The sequence below is a fragment of the Lolium rigidum genome, unplaced genomic scaffold, assembly GCF_022539505.1.
Source record: "Lolium rigidum isolate FL_2022 unplaced genomic scaffold, APGP_CSIRO_Lrig_0.1 contig_59689_1, whole genome shotgun sequence".
Taxonomy (NCBI): domain Eukaryota; kingdom Viridiplantae; phylum Streptophyta; class Magnoliopsida; order Poales; family Poaceae; genus Lolium; species Lolium rigidum.
Window position 1 is genome coordinate 58,894 of NW_025901083.1, and position 26,522 is coordinate 85,415.

General features: G+C 46.3%; 2 long non-coding RNA genes across 2 annotated transcripts; both read left to right on the plus strand.

Annotated features, from left to right (window-relative positions):
• The first annotated feature begins 7,616 nt into the window (after positions 1–7,616).
• Positions 7,617–8,163, plus strand: LOC124681914. The gene is made up of 4 exons (XR_006996077.1): positions 7,617–7,699; positions 7,775–7,814; positions 7,945–8,018; positions 8,132–8,163. It is a non-coding gene; the product is annotated as an uncharacterized LOC124681914 (long non-coding RNA).
• Positions 8,164–8,697: 534 nt separating this feature from the next.
• Positions 8,698–9,377, plus strand: LOC124681915. The gene is made up of 3 exons (XR_006996078.1): positions 8,698–8,759; positions 9,079–9,143; positions 9,264–9,377. It is a non-coding gene; the product is annotated as an uncharacterized LOC124681915 (long non-coding RNA).
• The last annotated feature ends 17,145 nt before the right edge of the window (positions 9,378–26,522 follow it).

The window sequence follows — 26,522 nt, forward strand, 5'->3', positions numbered from 1 at the left end:
TTCTTGGACACTTTGGCCCAAGGAGGCCAGGCCTCCAAGGCTCGGAAAAATAAGGCTCCGGCCCCGGATGCCGGCACCAGCGAGGCTCCGCCCGCCAAGTGCCACAAGAAGAAGGGAAGCACTGGGCCTCCCGGAAGGAAGCGCAGGCACGAGATGCCAGTCGCTACTGGGTAAGATTCCGGTATTATATTTTTCCGGTAGAGATTTTCTTGCTCGTTGCCTTTTAACTAATTTCCATACTTCTTTCTTTTTCAGGGCTCCCCTGGTCCTTACCAGGAGTGCACCATGCATGAGGCCGGAAGCATCTGAGGACGCTTCCAGGACCTCTTCTCCTCGTCACTCAAGTCCGGTACCTTCGGGTGCCGGCAAATCTCCAGCCTCCCCTCGGGGAGGAAACACAAGTTCGGGGTGCGCGGCCCCTAACCCGCCAAACTCCCGCGTGGAGGGGGACTTGAGCTCCCCTCCAGATGTTGAAGACACCGGCGCCAGCAACATGGGCGCCGGTAGCGAAGACGTTGAGCGGACGGACCCTCCGGTTCCGCCCACTCCCAAGAAGAAGAAGAAAACCACTGATGCTTCCTCCTCCACGCCTGCGCCGGAAACCTCCGCGCCAGCCACTTCCTCGCCGGCAAAGGATGCTCCTACGCCGCCGCCGGCACCTTCAGCCGGCGAACCTGCTTCAGCCCCTGAGCCAACTCCTCCGGAAGGCGCAACTGTTACCGCGCAACAACTTGCTGCGGCGGTCACCGCGGCGACCGCGCCCCCTTCCGGCTCCCAGGCGCAGTCCATGGTGCTGCACGTTAGCCGCGCCGCCGCTGCCAGTGAGAAGGCCTCAGCTCAGCTGGGCTGGATCGTCGAGCTCACACGGGGCAAGGTTGACCTGGGCTTGCTCCGTGAGTACGCGGAGAAGTGGAACCGGGCGGATCTCTCCCCCGCCACTCGCGGCCTTGGCAAGGACAAGCTGCCGGTCATCGACAACTCCGGTCCGCGGAGCACGGCGCAACACTTCGGCCGGCTCAGGCGCGCCATGAAAGAATTTGACCTGGCCTGGCATGACGCCAACGCCAACGTGGTGGTAAGTTTTTACTTCAACCTTTTTCTATACACCGATGCCGGTTTTTAGCTTTCCAGCTGTAGATATATCCTCACAGTCCCCGAGTTTCGGGTTAAGCACGCAGTACTTAGCGCGAAACTTTCTTGAAACAAAAAACCGGCATAGCTAGTCCCCGAGTTTCGGGTTAAGCATGAGGTACTTAGCGCGAAACTGCAAAAAACCGGCATAGCTAGTCCCGAGTTTCGGGTTAAGCACAAGGTACTTAGCGCGAAACTGCAAAAAACCAACATAGCTCACGACAACTCCGAAATTGGGCAGGGCGCCCTCGACTCCCGCAAACAACTGTTTGAGGAGCTCCTGTGGGATCACCGGGACCTTTCTGAGGCATTCACCAGCCTTGAGCAGGCCCACAGCAAGTGCCAAGGTTAGTCTCTACCTTCCGGCTTCTTTCATACCGGTTTATTTTTGACAATCTATATTTATAAGTTCTTTGTGCAGCTGCCCTTCCGGAAGCCTCACTCGAGGACCTTACCGGCCAAATCTCGGCCCTCAAGGGTAAACCTCGCTTGTTCGTTTTCGTTTGAGCTCCTCGGCTTCTTTTATTGATCTTTTCCTCTTCCGGATTATAGCTCAGAAGGAACAACTCGCCCTTGAGCACCGCAAGGCTCTGGAGGCTCAGCGGAACATCGCTCCTGAACTGAAGGATAAGCTCATGATGGGATTCGTAGCATAGAAAACAAAAAATTTCCTACCACAAGAATGAATAATAAGCCAAGATCTAATCTAGTAGATGGTAGCAACGAGAAGATCATGAGACTAACCCTTGAAGATTTCCAAAGCCTACGAGATTAGATCTCGTTGTGGATGTAGTCGATCACTTGCCACTTGCAAAAGCGCGTAGAAGATCTTGACGGTGCCACAGTCGGGCAGCACCTCCGTACTCGGTCACACATACGGTGTTGATGACGACGTCCTTCTCCCCGTTCCAGCGGGAAGCGGATGTAGTAGATCCTCCTCGGAATCCCGGCAGCACGACGGCGTGGTGACGGTGGTGGTGGAGATCTCCGGCAGGGTTTCGCCGTAAGCTCTGTGGGAGAAGATGGAGGAGGAGAGAGGCTAGGGTTTGGGAGAGAGGGGGTGGCTGGGGCGCCGGCCAGGGAGCCCCTTTGGTGGTGCGGCCAAGAGTGGCTACCCCCTCCCTCTCCTCCTCTTTATATAGGTGGAATCCCTAGGGTTTGCCCAAAGTCTTCGAATAAGACCCCAATTCAAAAACTGCCATATGGACGAAACCTAGAGGGACAGGGACTCTCCCCTTCCCCCCTTGTTGGCCGGCCAAGGAGGTGGAGTCCACCATGGACTCCACCCTCCTACTTGGTTGGCTGGTTAGGGTTGGTGGAGCCCAACCGGGACTCCACCTTCCATGGTGATTTCTTCCGGAAAGTTCTAGAACATTCTAGCGCCTTCCATAAATGCACCGGATCATTTCCAAACTTGGAAAGTGACTTCCTATATATGAATCTTATTCTCCGGACCATTCCGGATCTCCTCGTGATGTCCTGGATCACATCCGAGACTCCGAACAATCATTTGAACTCCATTCCATATTCCATATCTACTTAAAACGACATCAAACCTTAAGTGTGTCACCCTACGGTTCGTGAACTATGCAGACATGGTCGAGACTTCTCTCCGACCAGTAACCAATAGCGGGATCTGGAGATCCATAATGGCTCCCACACATTCAACGATAACTTAGTGATCGATTGAACCATTTACATATGATACCGATTCCCTTTGTCACACGATATTTTACTTGTCCGAGGTTTGATCATCGGTATCTCCATACCTTGTTCAACCTCGTCTCCGACAAGTATTCTTTACTCGTACCGTGGTATATCATCTCTTATGAACCATTCATATGCTTGCAAGCTAATCAGACGACATTCCACCGATAGGGCCCAGAGTATATCTATCCGTCATCGGGATGGACAAAATCCCACTCTTGATCCATATGCCTCAACTCATACTTTCCGAATACTTAATCCCACCTTTATAACCACCCATTTACGCAGTGGCGTTTGATGTAATCAAAGTACCCTTCCGGTATAAGTGATTTACATGATCTCATGGCCGAAGGACTAGGTAACTATGTATCGGAAGCTAATAGCAAGTTGAACTTAATGACATGATCTTATGCTACGCTTATTTGGGTGTGTGTCCATTATATCATTCATCTAATGACATAACCTTGTTATTAATAACATCCAATGTTCATGATCACGAAACCATGATCATCTATTAATCAACAAGCTAGTTATACAAGAGGCTCACTAGGGACTCCTTGTTGTTTACATAACACACATGTATCAATGTTTCGGTTAATACAATTATAGCATGGTATGCAAACATTTATCATAAAGATATATTATAATAACCACTTTATTATTGCCTCTTGGGCATATCTCCAACAGTCTCCCACTTGCACTAGAGTCAATAATCTAGTTTACATTTGTTAAGATACAACACCTTGGCCTTCTGGTGCTAATCATGTTTTGCTCACGGGAGAGGTTTCAGTCAATGGATCTGACACGCTCAGAAATGTATGTATTTTACAATTCATTTGCATCTTCACGCATCACTCATTTCCAAATGAGTCGGCATTAATCGTATATATTCAGTCTTCTTGTGGAACCTTAATTCCGCGGTCTGAAATATGTCACTAATATTGTCACACACAATATAGCTTCAAAGTTCTGACACTATCGGAACTACACCAAGTTCTCAAAGAACTTCTCGACTTAACATCCTCAGTCATTGTCAAAACAATGACATACTCTGCCTTCGTTTGTAGAATCCGTCACAATATTTAGAACTCATCTAAATCTAGCATAGATTTCTTCTAGCTCATTTTGCTACCTTTTAATCAACACTTATCCTAATTGATATTGAAATTTATTTTTATATGTGACCAAACTAATATCGGTGCAACACCTTACAGCGATTTGTTTGTCATTACCCCATACAAAACTATATATATATCCTTGGTTCTTCTAAAGTACTCAAGGATATTCTTACTGTTGTCCAATAATCATCACATGAATCATTCTGGTATATGCTCCTAACTCTTTAGAGCACATGACATATGATTGTGTACATATTATTCGTGATCTAAAATCACTCATGTGGTTTTACTCATCGAGTGTCAAATACACTCAAGTCTTGTTAAACCTTCACATGGAAAAGAACACCTTCTTAATATTTTTATATTGAACTACTTCAATATTCATTCTATGTACTTTGACTTAAACTTATTATGTGTTTCAATCTATCTTCATAGATCTTGACACTAAATATGTTTCAGTCCATATTCTTTCATTGAAGTTAATTCTCAATGAAACCTTTTTAAACACATCAAGTATATAATTACATCATTTATAATCAATGATATGTCATCATAATATTATAACTATGTCTCAGCGCTCCCACTTAATTTCTTGCAAACGCAAGCATCTTCATCATTTCTGATGAAATCAAAAAACTCTTTGACTATTTCATCCGGTGAAGATTCCAACTCCACGATACTCACTTCATCCAATTGAAGTTTGTATACTGATCTAGTATTCCACGGACCAGCAAAACTCTTTGTTTGTATCTAGTATACTTCCTTCATACACACTTCTGGTAAGGAATGTATTTCTGCCATCCTACTATCATATCTCATAAAAGAAATATGTAGCGATTAATAGAATAATCCACATAGACTATAAGCATCGCTACGGAAGATCTAATCTTATCGTAGTCAACTCTTTGAACTTTGTCGTAAACAACTTTTCGACAAGTCGAGCTTCTTCAAGGATATTCCATCCAAGTCCATCAATTTTATAGATCCATTTACTTTCAAAAAGTATTCACCTATCTTGGATTTCGTGGCGCATAGCCATTTTAACGGAGTCAGGGCCCATCATAACTTCTTTGTATGTAGTTGGTTTATCATTGTTCAAAATCAATCCTTTGTCCACAAATCATTTATTTGATCACAAAGTAAACGATATCTACAAAGTTCAATAGGTACTTTGATCTCCATGACTATAACATTTTGTAGACATGGGAGCCATGATCGTCGTGACCGCTTCCGAAACCATTTCCGATGCTGCGCTACTCTGATCATCATGCTCAGGTTCATAAACCTTAACAAGTTCCATTGCCCTCCCACTCAAATACTTCGCTAGAAACAATTTCTTGGAAATAAGTAAGAAACATCGACAAACACTTTTATCTTTGTCTCCATAGTGGAAAGAATTCCCAATCATTTCTCTAGGATAACCAACAAAGACATTCATCCGATTTTGGTTGTAAACTTATTTACTTATGCTATGCATACCAAAATTTAAGAAAGGACTATTAGGGTTTATACCCATGCGATAACTCGTATGGTGTCATTTCAACGGATTATGATGATGCTCTATTTAGTGTAAAAGCGGTAGTCACTAAAGCATAATCCACAAAAATATAATGGCATCATTTTATTTTATCTCATCATTGACCCAACAAGGTTTGGATACATCTCTCGGATACTCCATCATCACTATGATACTCCAATAAACGTGAGTTGTAGAACAATTTCATAACTCTCTTAGATGTTCGCTAAAACTCGTAATTCAAATATTTCCACCATGATACAATCATAGATATTTGACTTTTCTATTACGATGATTTCCACTTCATGCTGAAATTTATTTGAATCCATTCAAATGTTTCAAACTTCTTCCTTATCGAATAAATATATCCACATATATACAATCAATTCATTGTTGGAAGTTTTCATGAAGTAGAAGAATCTCCCGCACACAACTATGCCCAGTGAACCACATACATCATCATGCATGTTTCCACTAAGTTAGTAGCCCATTCAATTCTTGGTCTATGAACGGTATTTCAGTCATTCTCTTTTAGAAAAGATTTGCAAGTGCCAAACGATTCAAAAATCAAGTGACTCCAAAAATCCATCTGCATGGAGTTTCTTCATGTGTTCCTTTCTAACATGACCTAAATGGCGGTTCCACAAATGAGTGGAATTCAAATCATTTGCCTTATGGCATTTTAGCGTCAGTGTTATGCATGTGTTTTTGACCATAAAGATTTATAATAACTTATCCATCGTACATGGAATACTGTCAAAATTTGAACAACTCATTGTTTTCATTTGACCAGAACAAAATAACAATTATAAAGTTCTTTATTATAAATCCGAAGGGCTAGACAGAATGCCAACGACGAACATAAGAACATTTTATTTTTGTTCCAGACGTGCATTCCTGTCATATTCCTTGTCAGTCACTTAGGCCATTGTATTCTTGTATTGCGTTGTTTTGTATGACACTTCATACCAACCAATATGGTACAGATACCCAAGAATTTCATTGTGTGACCAAACAAGAAATACATTCATAACATGTATATCATCTATATACACCTGAGCTAGACTTTCTAGTCTTTTCTTTCTTTCTACCAAAAATCTTTTGTAGTTTCTCTTTTAGCTTTCCTCATTCTCAGAAAACACTTCCCTTCAATAACTTCTAGGTCCATTGGTCAATTACCAATAACCTTGAGGTTCTTACTTTAAAGTTGATCATCACATGACAAGTGTTCTAGATTTCACTATTAGTAACTTTTAATGTGATGAACAATTTCACTCATAATTTTATCCATCAAATCATGACGACTTTCCGAGACCATGTCTGTACATGCTAGGCTCGTAAAATTTAACCTTAGTATTTGCATGTGGAAATCTGGCTTGCACCCGTTGTATGCACACGTAGAATCTATAACACCCGATCATCACATGATGCTTCGAAACGACGAGTCTTAGCAACTGTGCATACTAAGGGCGATCACTTCATGGATATGCGAATATCGTTAGTGCCCAACTAGTTGGAGGATTGAGACGCCTGGCGTCTTCAACCTTCATACATCTCTATCTCTATCTCTATCTCTACTATCTAAAAAGGAGGAACTGGTTCTGTTTCCTCCGGTCGCAACTTTCGTCAAGCATATTTTTAATAAGACTATTTTGCCCCTCCACCAGTGATCCGTCAGCCGTAAACAACGCCGTTTTTTTTTGTCTAGCTCAATCCGGTTCTTTCCGTCCTTTCCACACCGACACCATCTAGGGTTCACGGCTGCGCCACCGCCGCCCGCTTTCCTCTCTCTTGTAGGCCGTCGCCCCTCACCCCTTTTTCCCTTATCGCGCCGCCACCCGCTACCGCAAGATAGAACCAGTCACCAGTCGGTGCCGTACTCTCAGGTGGCTCCACGGTAGGTCCTCCCCGCGCAAGCAGCCCGTCAGCACCATCGGTGCCCTCCGTTGCCGGCTGCTTCCTAGCTGCCGGAGAGAGGACATGTCCAGGGATATCGGATCTTATGCGTCCATCTCTCACAACCACATCCCCTACTCTATATGATGTGCCATTCTGCAGGTGTTCTCTTTGGATCCGGGCGTATAGCAGCACCGTCAGATCAAGAGAAACAATACAAACCCTGGATACTTCGGGGAGGGGAAGAAGAGAGGGTGGAGGAGCACATCCCCGTGAAGAAGATGAGATCCTACCTCCTCGGTCTAAACATCGTCAAGAAATCATAGAGCAGGTATGTCCCTCTCTCTGTCCCCGCCTCCCCTCCATCCCCTGTAGGACTAACTCAGATGTGCAGTAACAACGCCAGAGCAGCAGCAAAGCGAAGTCTCTAATCGATCTAGCAGCATGTATGTGTGTGGTATTCTCTGGCCATTGCCCAGTTCCAATCCCGTTCTCTTGATCAAAGAGTTTTTTTTATGGCAGGATCACCTCCAATGATTTGCTTCTAATTATTTGTGCGTTCTCTGCTTTGTCCAGATGCACGAGCTGAGGCTAGGTACAAATACGCGAGGAGGTCAAGGTCATTCTTCCTGATGACCAAAGGTAGACAGGTGTGGAAAACAATATCCTAAATGTGATTATTTTGCAATTTCTCCTTTTACCTCTTTGTTCGTAACTCTATTCCAAGAAACAATGTATTTCTTTTGTATATTGTCCATAGCAGGATCTTTCCCTGTGTCCTATGGCGAGCCCTTGACCTACCGGGGGAAATTCGAGCGGATCTACCTATACCTCGACCGAGAGGCCACCGGCGCCGCATCTTCTGAGTTTGACTTGGTACGGTTTCCTCCCTTAGCTATTCTGGATCCAATCGAATCGAAGATTTCCTCGATCTGTATTAGCGCGCGTAGAGAAAATAAGACAACACCAGCTGTAGCGCAGTGCCCTTTCCCCTCAATTAGTCACTTGCTAATCCTCACCGCATCGTCATAGATCTTTTCAATTGACACAAATCATAGCGAGCGTCTTCTTTTCTGCTTCATCATTACAATTGTTACCCCTTTCTGCCTATGTTCAACTAACCTTATGGGTCTCCTTTTCGAGTTCCACTGAATTGTCTATTATGCGTACTAATTTTTCATCTTCAGTGAGGTCCCTCATAATTGTTATTTTATAAATTTGGTTGTGATTCTTAGAAATGTACAAGATTAAACATATATATGGCTCAAATAAACCCACCGAACAGCCTTCCCGCCCTCGCTTTATGCCATCGTGTCTGAAATGCAGTGTCTTGGGTGACTCGGAAAAGCGGCGACATGAGAGATGGTCCGGCCTCAGGAGACTTGGCACAGGTAAGAGGAAGATGATTTGGATAAGAAAAAGGGGTGTCAAAATCATTTAATATTAAAATTCTGATCTCATGCAGCACACCCGCATTATCAGTATATCCATTTACTTATGGACGATTGTGTCAAAATCATTTTGGTTGTTCATTCACTTGATCACTGTTATTGATTTTATGTAACATTAGCTACAAATTTCCTAGGTTTATTATTTCTTCTGTTTTAGGCTAACTACATTTAATGCTTCATAATTAAATCTTTATTATTAAAACTCTGATCTCACGCAGCCTTCCCGCCCTCACTTTATGCCATCGTGTCTGAAATGCAGTGTCTTGGGTGACTCGGAAAAGCGACGACATGAGAGATGGTCCGGCCTCAGGAGACTTGGTACAGGTAAGAGGAAGATGATTTGGATAATAAAAAGGGGTGTACTTCAGTTCAATCTAGGATCTCCGCGATCGTTCTGTACTTAGCAGCCAGCCACGCTCTGATTTTTTTTTGTTATTATTTCAGCACACTATTGAAGGTTTGGTCCAGATAATGAGAGCTCAGAGATGTTGCCGATTGTTAGTGCACTCTTGAATATGGCATATCTTGCATATCAAGTTCTTAGACACATGCGTACCCTCACTCAAGAGATGTACGCTGCAGAGAGTATATCTGGATGATATTCTTGCCCAGGTGGTCTGTTCATCTGTAGTTTAACATGCACAATAATGAAATTTAAATAACACGTAAGGACATATCAGTTACTTCAACACATAAACACATATCAGTTGTTTACTTAATAAAATAGCTCTTTCTATGCTTGGAGTTGACATCAGTTATTCAACACAAGTTGCATGCTAAATGATGCACTTGATAGTTTGTTAGCCTGGATGCTCTGGTGAGGCAGTACAGCAACACCTGAGAAATATCTTGGCTGACTTCATGTCAGCAATGGTGAAGATGGGAAACATGTGGTTGTTGTCTAGGATGCAGACAGATATTAGATTGAAGTATAGGAAGCCAAAGTAGAATAGATATATATCATGTATTTGTCGCTTACATGACTGAAGGTTAGAACTAGGAAAGCTCCTACATCATAAGTAATATCCAAAGCTGTTTTAGAAAACAAAGAATATGTGGTGTTGACAGAATGCAAAATTTACATAATTTATAGTCATAGCAGGGGATAATGAAGACCTGTACTTAGATTAGTAGTGCTTATTTACTGAAGAGATGAAATAAATTACAAAATAATGGTCTTCGGTAATTAGCAAAGTTTCAGATTAGCAGTACTACTACTATAGAATTCATAGCATTTTTCTTTGCAAAATTGTTCTTTGCACTCGACACGATTTTTCAATTTTTGTTTGATTTCGGTAGTTTTCTTTGCTGTTCAAAAATAATCTGATTACAGCTAGCTTTGTCATCGGCACATCTTCTTTTCTTGGTTGCTCCATATCCAGTTTATCAAGTCATACCCTGAATATGGTCTCCTCGCTGTTATGAAAAGTTTAGTAATATTTTGATATGTGTACATGTATTAACTCCTTTTACAAACATGAGAATTTCTAGCTCTAACATGAAACTGTATCAGATATCACTAGATTATATTCTATCATCTAGCAATAAGGTATCAGATATCACATATATCTCATACCTTGCTTATTTCTGTAAACAAAATTTCCAGCTCCTTACTTTTCAAACGGATTTGAACATCAAGTTTCATGGAGACAAGATGATTTTAGATACTAATTGAAACCATTTCTCTTTGAATTAGCAATGTGAGGTTTACTAAAAGTTTGCAATAGGACTTAATCATTTCTTGATTCTTTAACAATACGGTACCAGTCCGTAAAGTTTCTTGTCAGACTTCACAATATTTCTATCTCAATTACAAGACTAGCGCATGGTAGATAACGGATGCCAATTCTACAAATTTAATTCAAAATACTATTCAGACTATGTTCATGATAATTAGTTCATGTTTTAATCTAATTACTAATGAACTCCCACTTAATACAACATCCCTCATAGTTGTTTAGTGGCACACGATCCATATTCACTACACCAAAACCGATCATCACGTGAGATGATGTAGCTTCAATGGTGAACATCAACATGTTGATCATATCATCCATATGACTCGTGTTCAACCTTTCGGTTTCCGTTGTTCCGAGGCCATGTCTGTACATGCTAGGCTCGTCAAGCAAACCCAAGTATTTCCGCGTGTGCAACATGGCTTACACCCGTTGTATGTGAACGTAGAGTCTATCACATCCGATCATCACGAGATGCTTCAAAACGACAAACTGTAGCAACGGTGCATACGACGGGATAACACTTTATTATCTTGATATTAATGTGAGGGATCATCTTATAATGCTACCGTCACGATCTAAGCAAAATAAGATGCATAAAGGATTAACATCATATGCAATTCATAGTGTGATATGATATGGCCCTTTAGTCTTTGCGCCTTTGATCTTCATCTCCAAAGCACGGACATGATCTCCATCATCAACGGGCATGATCTCCATCATCGTCGGCGTAGCGTCAAGGTCCATGGCGCCATCTTCATGGTTGTTCACCACAATTGTAGCAACTATTACAACTACTTTGAAATAATACTACTACATGAAATATAAAGACAACCATAAGGCTCCTACCGGTTGCCACAATACAATAATGATCATCTCATACATATTCATCATCACATCATGGCCATATCACATCACCAAACCCTGCAAAAACATGTTAGACGCCTCTAATTTGGTTTACATATTTTACGTGGTTTAGGGTTTTCGAATAAGATCCAATCTACCTACGAACATGAACCACAACGGTGATACTAGTGTTGTCAATAGAAAGAGTAAATTGAATCTTCACTATGGTGAGAGAGACAGACACCCGCAAAGCCACTTATGCAATACAAGTTGCATGTAGAGCGTGGAGCAAATCTCATGAACGCGGTCATGTTAAGTTAGCCCGGGCCGCTTCATCCCACCATCCCGCAAGATGCAAAGTACACGAACTAAAGACAACAAAGCATCAACGCCCACAAAACCATTGCGTTCTACTCGTGCAACCAATCTATGCATAGACACGGCTCTGATACCACTTAAGGGATTCGTAGCATAGAAAACAAAATTTTTCCTACCGCAAGAACGAATAACAAGCCAAGATCTAATCTAGTAGATGGTAGCAACGAGAAGATCATGAGACTAACCCTTGAAGATTTCCAAAGCCTACGGGATTAGATCTCATTGTGGATGTAGTCGATCACTTGCCGCTTGCAAAAGCGCGTGGAAGATCTTGACGGTGCCACAGTCGGGCAGCACCTCCGTACTCGGTCACACGTACGATGTCGATGACGACGTCCTTCTCCCTGTTCCAGCGGGCAGCGGATGTAGTAGATCCTCCTCGGAATCCCTCCAGCACCACGGCGTGGTGACGGTGGTGGTGGAGATCTCCGGCAGGGCTTCGCCTTAAGCGCTGTGGGAGAAGATGGAGGAGGAGAGAGGCTAGGGTTTGGGAGAGAGGGGGTGGCTGGGGCGCCGGCCAGGGAGCCCCCTTTGGTGGTGCGGCCAAGAGTGGCTGCCCCCTCCCTCTCCTCCTCTTTATATAGGTGGAATCCCTAGGGTTTGCCCAAAGTCTTCGAATAAGACCCCAATTCAAAAACTGCCATATGGACGAAACCTAGAGGGACATGGACTCTCCCCTTCCCCCCTTGTTGGCCGGCCAAGGAGGTGGAGTCCACCATGGACTCCACCCTCCCACTTGGTTGGCTGGTTAGGGTTGGTGGAGCCCAACCGGGACTCCACCTTCCATGGTGATTTCTTCCGGAAAGTTCTAGAACATTCTAGCGCCTTCCATAAATGCACTGGATCATTTCCAAACTTGGAAAGTGACTTCCTATATATGAATCTTATTCTCCAGATCATTCCGGATCTCCTTGTGATGTCCTGGATCACATCCGAGACTCCGAACAATCATTCGAACTCCATTCCATATTCCATATCTACTTAAAACGACATCAAACCTTAAGTGTGTCACCCTACGGTTCGTGAACTATGCAGACATGGTCGAGACTTCTCCCCGACCAATAACCAATAGCGGGATCTGGAGATCCATAATGGCTCCCACACATTCAACGATAACTTAGTGATCGATTGAACCATTTACATACGATACCGATTCCCTTTGTCACACGATATTTTACTTGTCCAAGGTTTGATCATCGGTATCTCCATACCTTGTTCAACCTTGTCTCCGACAAGTACTCTTTACTCGTACCGTGGTATATCATCTCTTATGAACCATTCATATGCTTGCAAGCTAATCAGACGACATTCCACCGAGAGGGCCCAGAGTATATCTATCCGTCATCGGGATGGACAAAATCCCACTCTTGATCCATATGCCTCAACTCATACTTTCCGAATACTTAATCCCACCTTTATAACCATCCATTTACGCAGTGGCGTTTGATGTAATCAAAGTACCCTTCCGGTATAAGTGATTTACATGATCTCATGGTCGAAGGACTAGGTAACTATGTATCGGAAGCTAATAGCAAGTTGAACTTAATGACATGATCTTATGCTACGCTTATTTGGGTGTGTGTCCATTATATCATTCATCTAATGACATAAACTTGTTATTAATAACATCCAATGTTCATGATCACGAAACCATGATCATCTATTAATCAACAAGCTAGTTATACAAGAGGCTCACTAGGGACTCCTTGTTGTTTACATAACACACATGTATCAATGTTTCGGTTAATACAATTATAGCATGGTATGCAAACATTTATCATAAAGATATATTATAATAACCACTTTATTATTGCCTCTTGGGCATATCTCCAACAGCTCATCCAAGCTGAACTTCAGCATACGCGGGAGCTCAAGGAGGCCAAGGCTGCCGGTCAGGCCAGGTTCGACGAGGCTCTGAAGGACTTCACCGATGCCACCGGGCAGCTGCATAAGGAGCTGGAGGAGGAGGCCAAGCTACTCAAGGAGGCGCAGGACCGGAACGCCACCCTTTCGTCGGACCAGGTCCAATTTGACCGGATGGTCATCCAAGCCGATGAGCAGGCGCTCAGTAAGTTCTTTTCTCTCTTGCTTGCTAACTTATATTTTCTGGCAGTGTGTCTTTATACCGGTTCCTTTTTCTTTCAGAGCTTTTTCCGGACTCCCAGCCGCACGCGCATAAGAAGGTGATGGAGCTGCGGGCTGAAAACATCGTCAGCGATCCGGATGCCCCGTGGAACGCATACGACCATCTCGTTGCGCTGCACGCCCGGATCACTCACATGAAGGTCGTCGACCGGCACCTCGGCGACGTGCCGGAAGCGGACATGCAGGTCTTCAAGTTCTTGTGGCCCCGGGAGCCTGTGCCGGAGAACCTGACCCTTCTGGCCCAGCGCCTCAGAGATGCCGGCAAAAGGTTCAGCGAGTGGAAACGCTCTTCTGCCCGTGCCGGAGCTGATGCAGCACTTCGTGTTTCCTGCTCCTGGTACGATGACCTGGACTTGAACGCCCTCAACAGCATGCGCGCGGATGCTCCTACCAACACTAATCCGGCCAGAACTGACCAGCGCCGCGACCGTGCATACCGGATCGCCCATTTCGTCTCCACTAGCACCTTCATCCCTCCTCCAGCTGATATCGCTGATGAGACATCTGAAGATGAGGAGGAAGAGGATGCCGGCGAGGACGAGGTTGACGCCGAGGAGGAGATCTCGGAAGAAAGTGTTGTGCCTCCAGAGCAACCTCCAGAAGCCCCAGATGCCCCTGTTGCGTAAGGCCAAGATACTTCATGACCGGTGTATCACGCCTCCTGCTTCTGTCTTAGGAAAAAACAATTGCCGTAAAATTTCCCCGGTATGCCGGGTGGGAGGTGTAACAAAATACATTTAAGTCCTTTTGATTGTGCTACTCTTAACTTTTACCGGTATCTTATATGACAAGCCGGTATTTTATATGTTATTGAGACCCTTTGTCTGTTTTCGTTTGCTTTTGATCTTGCTCAGTGAAGATTCCGGATTTGTTTCCGCATCCAATCTGATGCACACTTGGTTCTTTTGCTTTGGCTCTGCCTACCACTTTTTGGGTGTTTGGCGTATGAGACTCAAAGTTCTTTTACCAAGCAAGCACTTTCTTGAACTTAGAAATAATTCGAATTTTCTCACAAAAAACCGGTATAGCCGGGGTTAGTTAAACTTTCTTCGGACTGTTTGTTTTCGATTCCTTTTTCTGTTTTTCGCGTGCTTAAATCCTTCCAGTTTATCTTGCTTGCCATGAAGCCGGGTTTCGGACAACAGCAAAGTCGAAGACTCCGTTAGGTTTAGCACATTACTAAACCGGAAAAAGAAAATGTCCAACAATCAAACTGGTATACAGAAAAAATAAACATATTGCATGCAATTCCGGTATAGGCAGTCCCCGAGATAGTTTTCGAGGTGCCGACATCTTTTATTCATAGAAAATAAGGTACAAAAAGGAACTTCTTACATCACATCTTCAGGAATAAAAAGGGCGCAGCAACGCTATGTTCCATGGGTGCTTGGTTTCCTCTCCTGACCTGTCCGCCTTTCCCTTCTTTGATTCATGTGCATCGATCAAGTAATAGGCATCATTGTGTAGAGCCTTGCTCACAACGAATGGCCCTTCCCACGGAGGTGAGAGCTTGTGCCATCCCTCAGTGCGCTACACCAGACGTAACACTAAGTCTCCTTCCCGGAACACTCTCGGGTGAACCTTCCGGCTGTGATAGCGTCCGAGGTTCTGCTGGTATATGGCTGATCTTGCCAAAGCCATTTCTCTTTGTTCCTCGAGCAAGTCAACATCATTTTCTCGGGCCTCTTTTACCTCTTCTTCGGTATAGAGTTGAACTCGTGGTGAGTCATGGAGAATGTCGGTTGGTATAACCGCTTCTGCTCCGTATACCATAAAGAATGGTGTGTATTCGGTAGACCGGTTTGGTGTTGTTCTTATGCTCCACAGCACTGATGGTAACTCATCAAGCCAGCATCCCGGCGTCTTTTCAAGTGGTTCAATGAGCCTCGGTTTGATACCGGAAAACACAAGTGTGTTTGTCCTTTCCACTTGGCCATTGCCTTGTGGGTGTGCCACTGAACACAAATCCAACCGGATATTGTTATCCTCACAGAATCGCTTAAACTCTCCTTGGGAAAAGTTTGTCCCATTATCAGTGATGATGCTATGCGGGTATCCATACCGCAAGATGACATCTTTCAAGAATTTCACGGCTGTATGCCCATCACACTTTGCGATTGGCTTTACTTCTAGCCACTTAGTGAATTTATGGACCATCACCAAGATGTGAGTCATGCTTCCTCTTGCTGTTTTGAACGGTCCAACCATATCCAAGCACCAAACCGCAAACGGCCAAGTTATCTGTATAGTTTTTAAACCGGATGCTGGGGTGTGGTTTTGCTTGGCGTACCTCTGGCACCCATTGCAGTTTCGTACCAAACCCTCAGCATCTTCCCGTGCCGTGGGCCAGTAGAACCCATGCCGGAACACTTTCGCCACCAGCGCCCTGGATGAGGCATGGTGCCCGCACTCTCCTTGGTGAATTTCCAACAGCATTTCTCTTCCTTCTTCCGGTTCCACACATCTTTGGAGGACACCGGTAACACTTCTTTTGTACACATCCCCGTTTATGATGGTATAGGCCTTGGATTTCCTCTGGATCCTCCTCGATTCAGTTTCGTCAACCGACAAGACGCCGTTGATCAGGAATTCCTTAATAGGTTTAACCCAAGTTGGTGCTTCCCGGACCATAAACACGGGTACATCTATCTCCATGCAGTCCACCATCATAGTTTCTTCCGGTTTTGACCCCGAAGTCCCCGGGTTTGCCGGAACAGTCCCCGGGTTTCCTTCGTCAATGTCCATGGGCACAATGTGTGATTCCGGTACAAAAATCGACTCAGATTCCGGACTTGGTGTAACTGATGGTTTTCGCAGGTGAGCTAGGGCTATCCCGGGAGGAATCTCTTGCCTGGATGAGCCCAGCTTGGATAAAGTGTCCGCGGCTTCATTTTCTGCCCGTGGCACATGGTGAAACTCACATCCGTCAAAGAATCCGGCAATCTTTTGTACATGGAACCGGTATGCGGCCATGTTGGCATCTTTTGCATCCCAATCTCCGGAACATTGCTGCACCACCAGATCTGAATCACCGTAGCAAATGATCCGGTGTGCACCGACTTCTTTTGCGACCTTGAGCCCGTGGACCAGAGCCTCATACTCAGCGACATTGTTTGATTCCCTGAAGTGTATTTGCAACACGTATCTCAGGTGATCCCCCTTAGGTGATGTGAGAACCACTCTGGCACCAAGACCCTCCTTGAGCTTGGATCCGTCAAAGTGCCTCTTCTAGTAATCCACTTCCGGTTTTGGTGGCTTATATTGCATCTCAGCCTAATCAACCAGGAAATCTGCCAAAGCTTGTGACTTGATGGCATCTCTTCTTTCGTACGCCGGCACGTAAGGTGATAGCTGAATTGCCCATTTGGCGATCCGGCCGCTGGCATCTTTGTTGCCCATGATTTCCGAGATAGGTGCCTCGCTTACCACCTTCATCGGATGCTCTTCAAAGTAGTGCTTGAGCTTCGTGGCAGCCATGAACACGCCATATGTCATTTTTTGGAAGTGAGGGTAGTTTTGTTTTGAGAGAGAGAGCACCTCGCTCAGGTAGTATACCGGCCTCTGCACGATTTTTCCTTCCTCATCTCTTTCCACCACAACCACAACACTTACGACCCGGTTTGTTGCCGCTATGTAAAGCAACATGGGTTCTCTTTCTAGAGGTGAAGCCAATACTGGAGCCGTTGCCAGCATTTGCTTCAGCTCCTTGAACGTCGCGTCTGCCTGCGGGATCCAAACGAAAGTATCCGATTTTCTCATTAGGGCATATAGTGGTAAGTCCTTTTCTCCCAACCGGCTTATGAACCGGCTTAGCGATGCCAAGCTTCCGGTAAACTTTTGCACGTCCTTAAGATCTTGCGGTATGGTCATTCTTTCGATGGCTCTAATTTTTACCGGATTAACTTCTATACCGCGGCTTGATACCAGGAAACCAAGTAGTTTTCCGGCCGGAACGCCGAAAGTGCATTTTGCCGGATTAAGTTTCATCCGGAATCTTCTCAAGTTGTCAAACGTTTGCCTCAGATCATCGATCAAGGTATCTTTTACCTTAGTTTTTATCACAATATCGTCCACGTAGACTTGCACATTTTTACCGATTTGATCAAACAAGCATTTTTGCATACAGCGCTGGTATGTTGCGCCGGTATTTCTCAAACCAAAAGGCATAGTGACATAGCAATAAGCCCCGTGCGGGGTAATGAACGCAGTCTTTATTTGATCTTCCTTTTTCAAGGGAATTTGGTGGAAACCGGAATAAGCATCCAAAAAAGACAACAGTTCACAACCAACGGTGGAATCGATCACCTGATCAATCCGGGGTAAAGGGAAAGGATCTTTTGGGCATGCCTTGTTCAGGTTGGTGTAGTCAATGCACATGCGCCACACCTTTGGAGCCTTGGGGTCTTCCTCTTTTTTCTTTCTCGACCAATACCGGATTGGCCAGCCACTCGGTATGCAGCACCTCCACGATGAAACCGGAAACCAGTAACTTTGTCACTTCTTCTCCAATGATTTTTCTCCTGTCTTCAGCAAACCGGCGTAAAGGTTGTCTCACCGGCTTCGCATTCTTCCGGACATTTAAAGAGTGCTCAGCCAGCTCACTCGGTACACCCACCAAGTCATCGGTAGACCAGGCGAAGATGTTCCGATTCTCACGGAGGAAGCTGACGAGCGCGCTTTCCTATGCCTCACTCAAGCCGGCACCAATACGAACGGTACGCTCTGGGCATGCCGGATCCAGCACAATGTCCTTTGTTTCCTTCGTCGGCTTGAATGCCGGTGTGCCCAAGTTGCCGCTCATGGCCGCTAAGTTCAGCTGTGAGGACTGAGCCAGCGCCACAGCGGTTTGCATCCTCCTTTTTTCCTCTACTATCACCAGCGATTCGGCCGGATTCGATCCGGCGGAAGCGGTTTCCAGCGAGACCTTGTAGTTTCCCACCACAGTCAAGGGTCCACGGGGTGTCGGCATCTTCATCTTGAGGTATGCGGTATGAGTTGAGGCCATGAATGCCGCCAATGCCAGTCTCCCCAGCAGTGCATGGTAGGGACTGTCCAGATCAACCACCTCAAACAGAAGGTTCTCAACTCGACAATTATCACGTCCTCCAAATGACACATCCACCCGGATTTTTCCCATGGGCGAACAGTACAAGCCCGGAACAATTCCATGGAATGTTGTGTGAGTTGGCTGCAACATGTTTTCGGTTATGCCCAGCGTACGCATAGTGTGCCGGTACATGATGTTTATGCTGCTCCCGTTGTCTATCAACACTTTACTGAACTTGACTCGTGTCGTTGGCCCATGCATGATTGGGTCCACAACCAGAGCGTACTCGCCCGGATTCGGCATTATCTTTGGGTGATCCTTGAACGACCAGGTAATCTCCTGATCTAACCACAACATGTATTTCGGAACTGCCGGCATCACTGCGTTCACTTCCATGGAACGCCGATGCAAACTTTGCCTATCTGTTGGCTCAGTGACAAACACAACACAGCACAAATGTGGATCCAGGTAAACATTCCGGCCCAAAGGTGCCGGTGGTGGTGCTTGGTCATTGCCATTTCCCACCTGATGAACTTCTTGCTGTTGCTGCGGCCGGTTCTGCTGAGCAAAAACTGGCTGCGCATTTGCGCCGGTTAGCGGCGGTGGTGGCGGTAACTTCACGAAATTTTGATTTCCGGCATCTTTCATCATGCCTCTCTCTATCAACCTCTTGGTCCAAGAGCAATCTTTTGTCAAATGGTTTGCCAGTCTCGTCGGATTAGGTGTGTGCCACCGGCATGGTTGATCCATCACGGATTCCATGGTGTACTACTCCTGATCCTGCCACAGTTTTTTCTCAACCCATTGCTTTTTCGGACCCGCCCACGACTGCGATCCGATTTTCTGTCTTTGACTTCCGCTGGCGCCAGAATGATCCTGCACCGCGGCCACTTGCCGCAGACCATACCTCCGATCCGGAAAATCCTCTGTTCTTTTGTTATGCCGGTTTTCCCGGTACTGATCCTGGTGCGGCTGGCTCCTTTGCACCGGATCGGCTTGAACTGCTGGTTGCATTGGATCTCCCAGCGCGTAGCTATCTGCCACACGTATCATTTCAGCCAAAGTTGCCGGCATGTTTCTTTGTAACTTCTGCCACAGTGGCGAGCCTCTCCGGCATCCATTGCAGAACCAAGCAATTGCTTGTGCTTCTATCACTCCTTCGCAGGAATTCCTTGTGGAGTTCCACCGGGTCAGGTAATCCCGATCTGTTTCATTATCGCGATGCTGGCATAGAGCGAGCTGCTGCGGTCTGTTTGGCCTCCGGTATGTGCTGCTGAAGTTGCTTACAAAATCTTTCTCAAAATCAATCCAACCATTTATACTTCCCTTTGGCAAATTGTTGAGCCAAATTCGTGCCGGTCCTACCAGAAAGGATGGTATGATTCTCACGGCCCAACGCCGGTTTCCTCCGCCAATTGCGGTACCTCCACCTCCGGCAACATATACTGCTGTCACATAGTCCGCAAGCCAATCTTCCGGTTTGGTGGTGCCATCGTATGTTTTTGTATCACGGGGCAATTGAAAGTTGCGTAACTGTGGCTCTTCCCTCATGATCCGCGGACCAAAGGATTGCGGACCCGGTGGACCTTCGGCTTCAATTATCTCTGAAAGATGCACTCTGTCCAGCCTGTGCCTCGCATCCCGGTCTGGCAGGCATCTTTCACCAAAACGCTCTCCCAACGGGTTCCGGTAAGCTCTGACCCTTTCCATTCCGGAATCAGCTTCATCATAATATTCCGGTACCATAGCTTTTCCTCGCTGGTACCTTGGTGGTGGCATTTCATCAGCGTACGCCGCTCTCGCCGCTCGATAATTTTGCCCGGTTTCATCTTTACCGGCATAAGCATTTCCGGCATAGCCTTTTTCGGCATAACCACGACCTGCCCCTTGGCTTTTCTACCGGCCTCGTATTGCCCGGCTTGTTGTTTTCCGGCAAGGACCGGATCATACACAATCATCTGCTGTGCATTTGCATCTTTTTCTCTTCTGTCGGGATGGGGGAATGATGCCTGCCCATGCGACTTGCTTCCGGCATTCTTTGCCGAACGCCCTGATTTCAACGTCGTAGCTGCTTTGTTAATTCTAGCAAGCTCAACATTTTGTGCCTGTATCATATCTAGCAGCTCTCTAACTCGATCTTGCTGTTTTGCTAACGCATCACCGAAAAGCGAGTCACACATTTCTACTGCAGCCCTAGCAGCTTTTATTGTTTTATCCGGACTATTGTACTTAGGTTTTTCCACTATGCTCAAAGATAATGACGAACTCTTTCCGACAAGAACCTGCCGGCGCAAATCCTGGTCTAAGTTACGACCTCTAAGCCGGTTTCCCGCTACTCTAGCAGGTTGAGCGCTAACGGAAGCAAAGCCGTGGGCAGCGTTGTACTCACGTAGGGTTAGGTTGAGCTCGCGCTGAGCCTTGATGATGTTCGCTCCTCCGGAGAGCAGCTTCTGACGCTGCGCCTCCAGCTCAGCTTGAGCCGCGGCAGGGTCGATGTTCTGCGCGATGGGCGTGGCCAACACGCTCATGGCTTCCTGGAGTGGGGTTTCCAGCGATGCGGCAGACGTTCCGCCAATGACCTCGTCGCGCTCTGTCGGTGGCTTGGCCGGACGCGCAGACTTGGTCCGTCCCACGCCCTCCACGGCAGCTTCTTTGCCGGCACCTCCCACGCCAGCCGTCATCACCTCCACGCTGCCGGCGGCGCAGCCGGCGCCCAGCCCGCGAGCAGCAGAAGATCTTGGCAGGTCCGGCGCCACCAACACCGGCGAGAGGTACTGGCGCTCCGGAACTGTGCCGAGGTAGACGCGGTGGCTACCGAACTCGATGATGCGGCCGTTCTTGGGGAACTTACCACCGTTGGCGAAGCAGCCCGCGTTGTCGTTGACGTAGTCCAACGAGCCGAGGCGCTGGACGAGCCCAGACACCACGCGCTTGCTGGAGATGGTGAGGAGGCCCGCCCGAATATGAACTCCAGCAAGCGCAGCTGCTGGCCCCACGGTGGGCGCCAACTTTCGTCGTGGTGAACAGACAGATGCCATGGGATGGCTTAAGTTGGGGCCAAATGTGCGCTAGAGGATTCGGGGGAGGGTTTTGGTAACAAGGGCGAAGATTTGAGAAGGAATTCCGGTTTCTTATTTGATGAACTTGGCCTTGGTCAGAGGTAGAAGAAGGTACGGACTACAAGGTGAGCACCTCGATCCTGCTCTACTTCTCTCTAATGCCTAATGTTCTGACGAGTGAATCCTCCCGCGCAGGGGTGTGCCCCCTCTCCTTATATAGGGGAGAGGGTGACTTACAAGGGAAGAAACCCTAATAGCATCTTTGATGACCTAGGCTACTTTATAAAGCTTCTTTGGTCTTGATGACACCGGTCTTCTCTTTAATCAGGAAGAGATGACCTCGTCCGGTACCTTTTACGTCATCTTCTGCTTTGGCTTCAGAGCTTCGATTAAAGCTGATGTGCTTCGCTCATCCTTGTCCTCTAGTCCTTGAGGGAATCTTTGACCAGAATGCCGACATGCTACACTTGAGCTTATGCCGGTACTCCGGCATCTTCTCGAGTTTACCATATTCCGGTATACCCCTTCTGGGATACCGGTATACTTTCACTTGGCTGTAAACACCTTAACTTGGTTATCCGGATTAATCTTTAAACAGGTATCTTGATAGCTAAAACAAGGCAAGTTTACCATGCCTTTGGCCTACCGGGGGCCATCCCCCCAACATCGACTCTAGTTCCTCCTCATCTCCATGATAGGGTGAGATGTCCGAGATGTTGAATGTGTTGCTCACCAAGTACTTGGATGTTGGTATGTCGATGACGTAGGCGTCGTTGTTGATGCGTTTGAGGACCTTGAAGGGACCATCTCCTCTTGGCTTGAGCTTGGAGTTGCGTTCATGAGGGAACCTTTCTTTCCGTAGGTGTATCCAAACGAGGTCTCCTTCTTCAAAATTCTTTCCTTCTTCTTGGCGTTGAGGCTGGTAGCTTGACGAAGTACATGCTCTTCTATGGTGGCTCTTGTGTCTTCATGTAGTTTCTTCATGGTGGTGGTGCGCTTGTCGAAGTCCATGTTCGTTCTTTCATGAAGAGGTAGTGGGAGGATGTCGAGTGCCGTTGGAGTTTCGAAACCATAGACTATCATGAATGGACTCCTTGATGTGGTGGAGTGCTTTGCTCGATTGTAGGCGAACTCCGCGTGAGGGAGGCACTCTTCCCATGAGTTCAAATTTTTCTTCACAAGCGCGCGTAGGAGCGTTGAGAGGCTTCTATTCACCACTTCCGTTTGTCCGTCCGTTTGTGGATGTGAGGATGATGAAACCAAGAGCTTGACTCCAAACTTTGCCATGAGCGACTTCCATAGATAACTCATAAAATTGACGTCTCGATCCGACACAATGCTTGCGGTATTCCATGTAGGCGAACGACTTCCTTGAAAAACAACGAAGCAATGTGTGAAGCATCATCGGTCTTATGGCATGGTATGAAATGAGACATTTAGAGAACCTATCCACTACCACAGAGATTGAATCATGACCATGTTTTTTCCATGGCAAGCCTAGTACAAAATCCATGCTTATATCGGACCAAGGAGCATATGGAATCGGTAAAGGTATGTAAAGGCCGTAAGGGTTGGTGGTAGACTTAGCTTGTAAGCATGTTGTGTAACGATTGCATAGGCGCTCCACATCTCGCTTCATCTTCGGCCAATAGTAATGGGTTGATAGCATTGAGAGCGTCTTGTCACGTCCAAAGTGTCCGATGGGACCACCTCCATGTGACTCTTGCAAAAGAAACTTACGAAGAGAAGACTCGGGTATGCAAATTTTGTTAGCTTTAAACAAGTAGCCATCATGCAAATAGAAATCATCAAATCCTCTTTCAACGGAACACTTTGCAAAGATGGGTCCAAAGAAAATGTCGGAAGTGTAAAGTTGTTTGATCTCTTCAAGACGCAAAACATGAAAGTCCAAGCGAGTGAGCAAAAGATTGTTCTTGCGGGAAAGAGCATTAGTGACCACATTTTCCTTTCCCTTTTTGTATTTGATAACATAAGGGAAGGACTCGATAAACTCCACCCACTTAGCATGCCTTTTGTTCAAATTGGTTTGGCTTTTCAAATACTTCAAAGGCTCATGGTCGGAATGAATTACGAATTCTTTTGGCCAAAGGTAGTGTTTCCAAATTTCAAGAACACAAACCAAAGCATAGATTTCCTTCTCGTACATGGGGCAGTTGAGGCATGCGCCATCCAACTTCTCGCTATAGTGTGCCACGGGTTTCCCATCTTGCATAAGGACTCCACCAATACCGAGTCCACTCGCATCAATCTCAATTTTTTTGCAAAGTTCGAAAGAACAAGAAGTGGTGCCTCGGTAAGTCGTTTTTTCAATTCATCAAAAGCATTTTGTTGGGCCTTGCCCCACACAAATGGAACATTCTTTTCGGTAAGCTCGTTCAAAGGGCAAGCAATGGTGCTAAAATCTTTCATAAAACGTCGGTAGAAGCCGACAAGTCCATGGAAACTTTGAACTTGACCAACGGTGGTAGGCGTGGGCCAATTATGAATGGCCTCAACCTTCGAAGAATTCACTTCAATGCCATTGGAGGAAACAACAAACCCAAGAAAAACCAACTTGTTTAGTGCAAAGGTGCACTTGGGAAGATTTGCAAAGAGCTTCTCGCGGCGCAAGATGCATAAGACTTCTCTCACATGTTGCACATGGTCCTCGAGATTTTTGCTATAAATGAGAATATCATCAAAGTAGACAACCACACTCTTGCCAATGAGAGGTCTCAATATATGGTTCATAAGACACATAAAAGTGGATGGAGCATTGGAAAGACCAAATGGCATGACAAGCCATTCATAGAGACCAAGTTTGTTCTTGAAGGCATTCCATTCATCACCAATTGCCATGCGGATTTGGTGGTATCCACTACGCAGATCTACCTTAGAGAAAATCGTGGCACCACTCAATTCATCAAGTATGTCATCTAAACACGGAATGGGCTGGCGGTATCGAACGGTAATGGCATTGATGGGACGACAATCCATACACATTCTTTGCGTCTCATCCGGTTTAGGAACTAGAATGACCGGTACCACACAATGGCTAAGGCTTTCACGGACGTACCCTTTAGCGAGGAGATCTTGTATTTGGCGTTGTATCTCCTTTGTGTCTTCGGGGTTGGTGCGGTAGGCGGCGCGGTTTGGAAGGGGAGCGCCGGGTATGAGGTCGATGCGGTGCTCGATGCCTCGAAGCGGTGGTAGTCCATGAGGTAGCTCGTCAGGGAAGACATCTTTAAACTCCTTCAAAAGAGACAACAAAGACAAAGGAATGTTGGTTTAGTTGTTAGTCTCCGACGATGGCCCCTTGCAAATGAGCACATAGTGCAAAGTGGTGGATGGGTTTTCTTGCACTTCTCTTCACTCGCTTTTGGTGGCCATGAGGACACTCTGTTATCTCACTCATGTATGGCTTGTGGCGCTCACTATCTTTTAGGTGGGTTGCTCCTTCTCCTCTCAAGTCACCATGGTGGTTGTGTTGTTGTGCCCTCGCTAAAGCCTTCGCATTGTCCGCGATGATTTGGCTTGGTGTCATTGGGCGAAGCTCGAACTTCTTGTCCTTGACCTTGAAGGTGTAGACATTTGAGTGTCCATCATGGATTGCCTTCTTGTCATATTGCCATGGGCGGCCAAGCAACATGTGGCACACCATCATGGGAACCACGTCACACTCAATGGTGTCTTCATAAGGGCCGATTTGATTGATGGTGACGGTGTGTTGTATCTTGACATTGCCCTTGTTAGTCAACCATTTGACATGGTATGGATGTGGAGGCTTGCGGAGTGTGAGGTTGGGCGTCTCACACAACTCGGTGCTTGCAAGGTTGTGGCAACTTCCTCCATCGATGATGACCTTGATGGACTTGCCTCACTACAAGAAAAGTTCTGATACACAACGTCCCAAATGTCGTGGTATCTGATACGTCTCCGACGTATCGATAATTTCTTATGTTCTATGCCATATTATTGATGATACGTACATGTTTTATGCACACTTTATGTCATATTCGTGCATTTTACGGAACTAACCTATTAACAAGATGCCGAAGTGCCGATTCTTGTTTTACTGCTGTTTTTGGTTTCGAAATCCTAGTAACGAAATATTCTCGGAATTGGACGAAATTAAAGCCCGGGGGCCTATTTTCTCACGAAGCTTCCGGAAGTCCGAAGGAGAGACGAAGAGGGGCCACGAGGGGCCACACCCTAGGGCGGCGCGGCCCCCCTTGGCCGCGCGGCCCTGTGGTGTGGGGCCCTCGTGCCGCCTCTTGACCTACCCTTCCGCCTACTTAAAGCCTCCGTGACGAAACCCCCGATGCGAGAGCCACGATACGGAAAACCTTGCGAGACGCCGTCGCCGCCGATCCCATCTCGGGGGATCCAGGAGATCGCCTCCGGCACCCTGCCGGAGAGGGATCATCTCCCGGAGGACTCTACACCGCCATGGTCGCCTCCGGAGTGATGAGTGAGTAGTTCACCCCTGGAC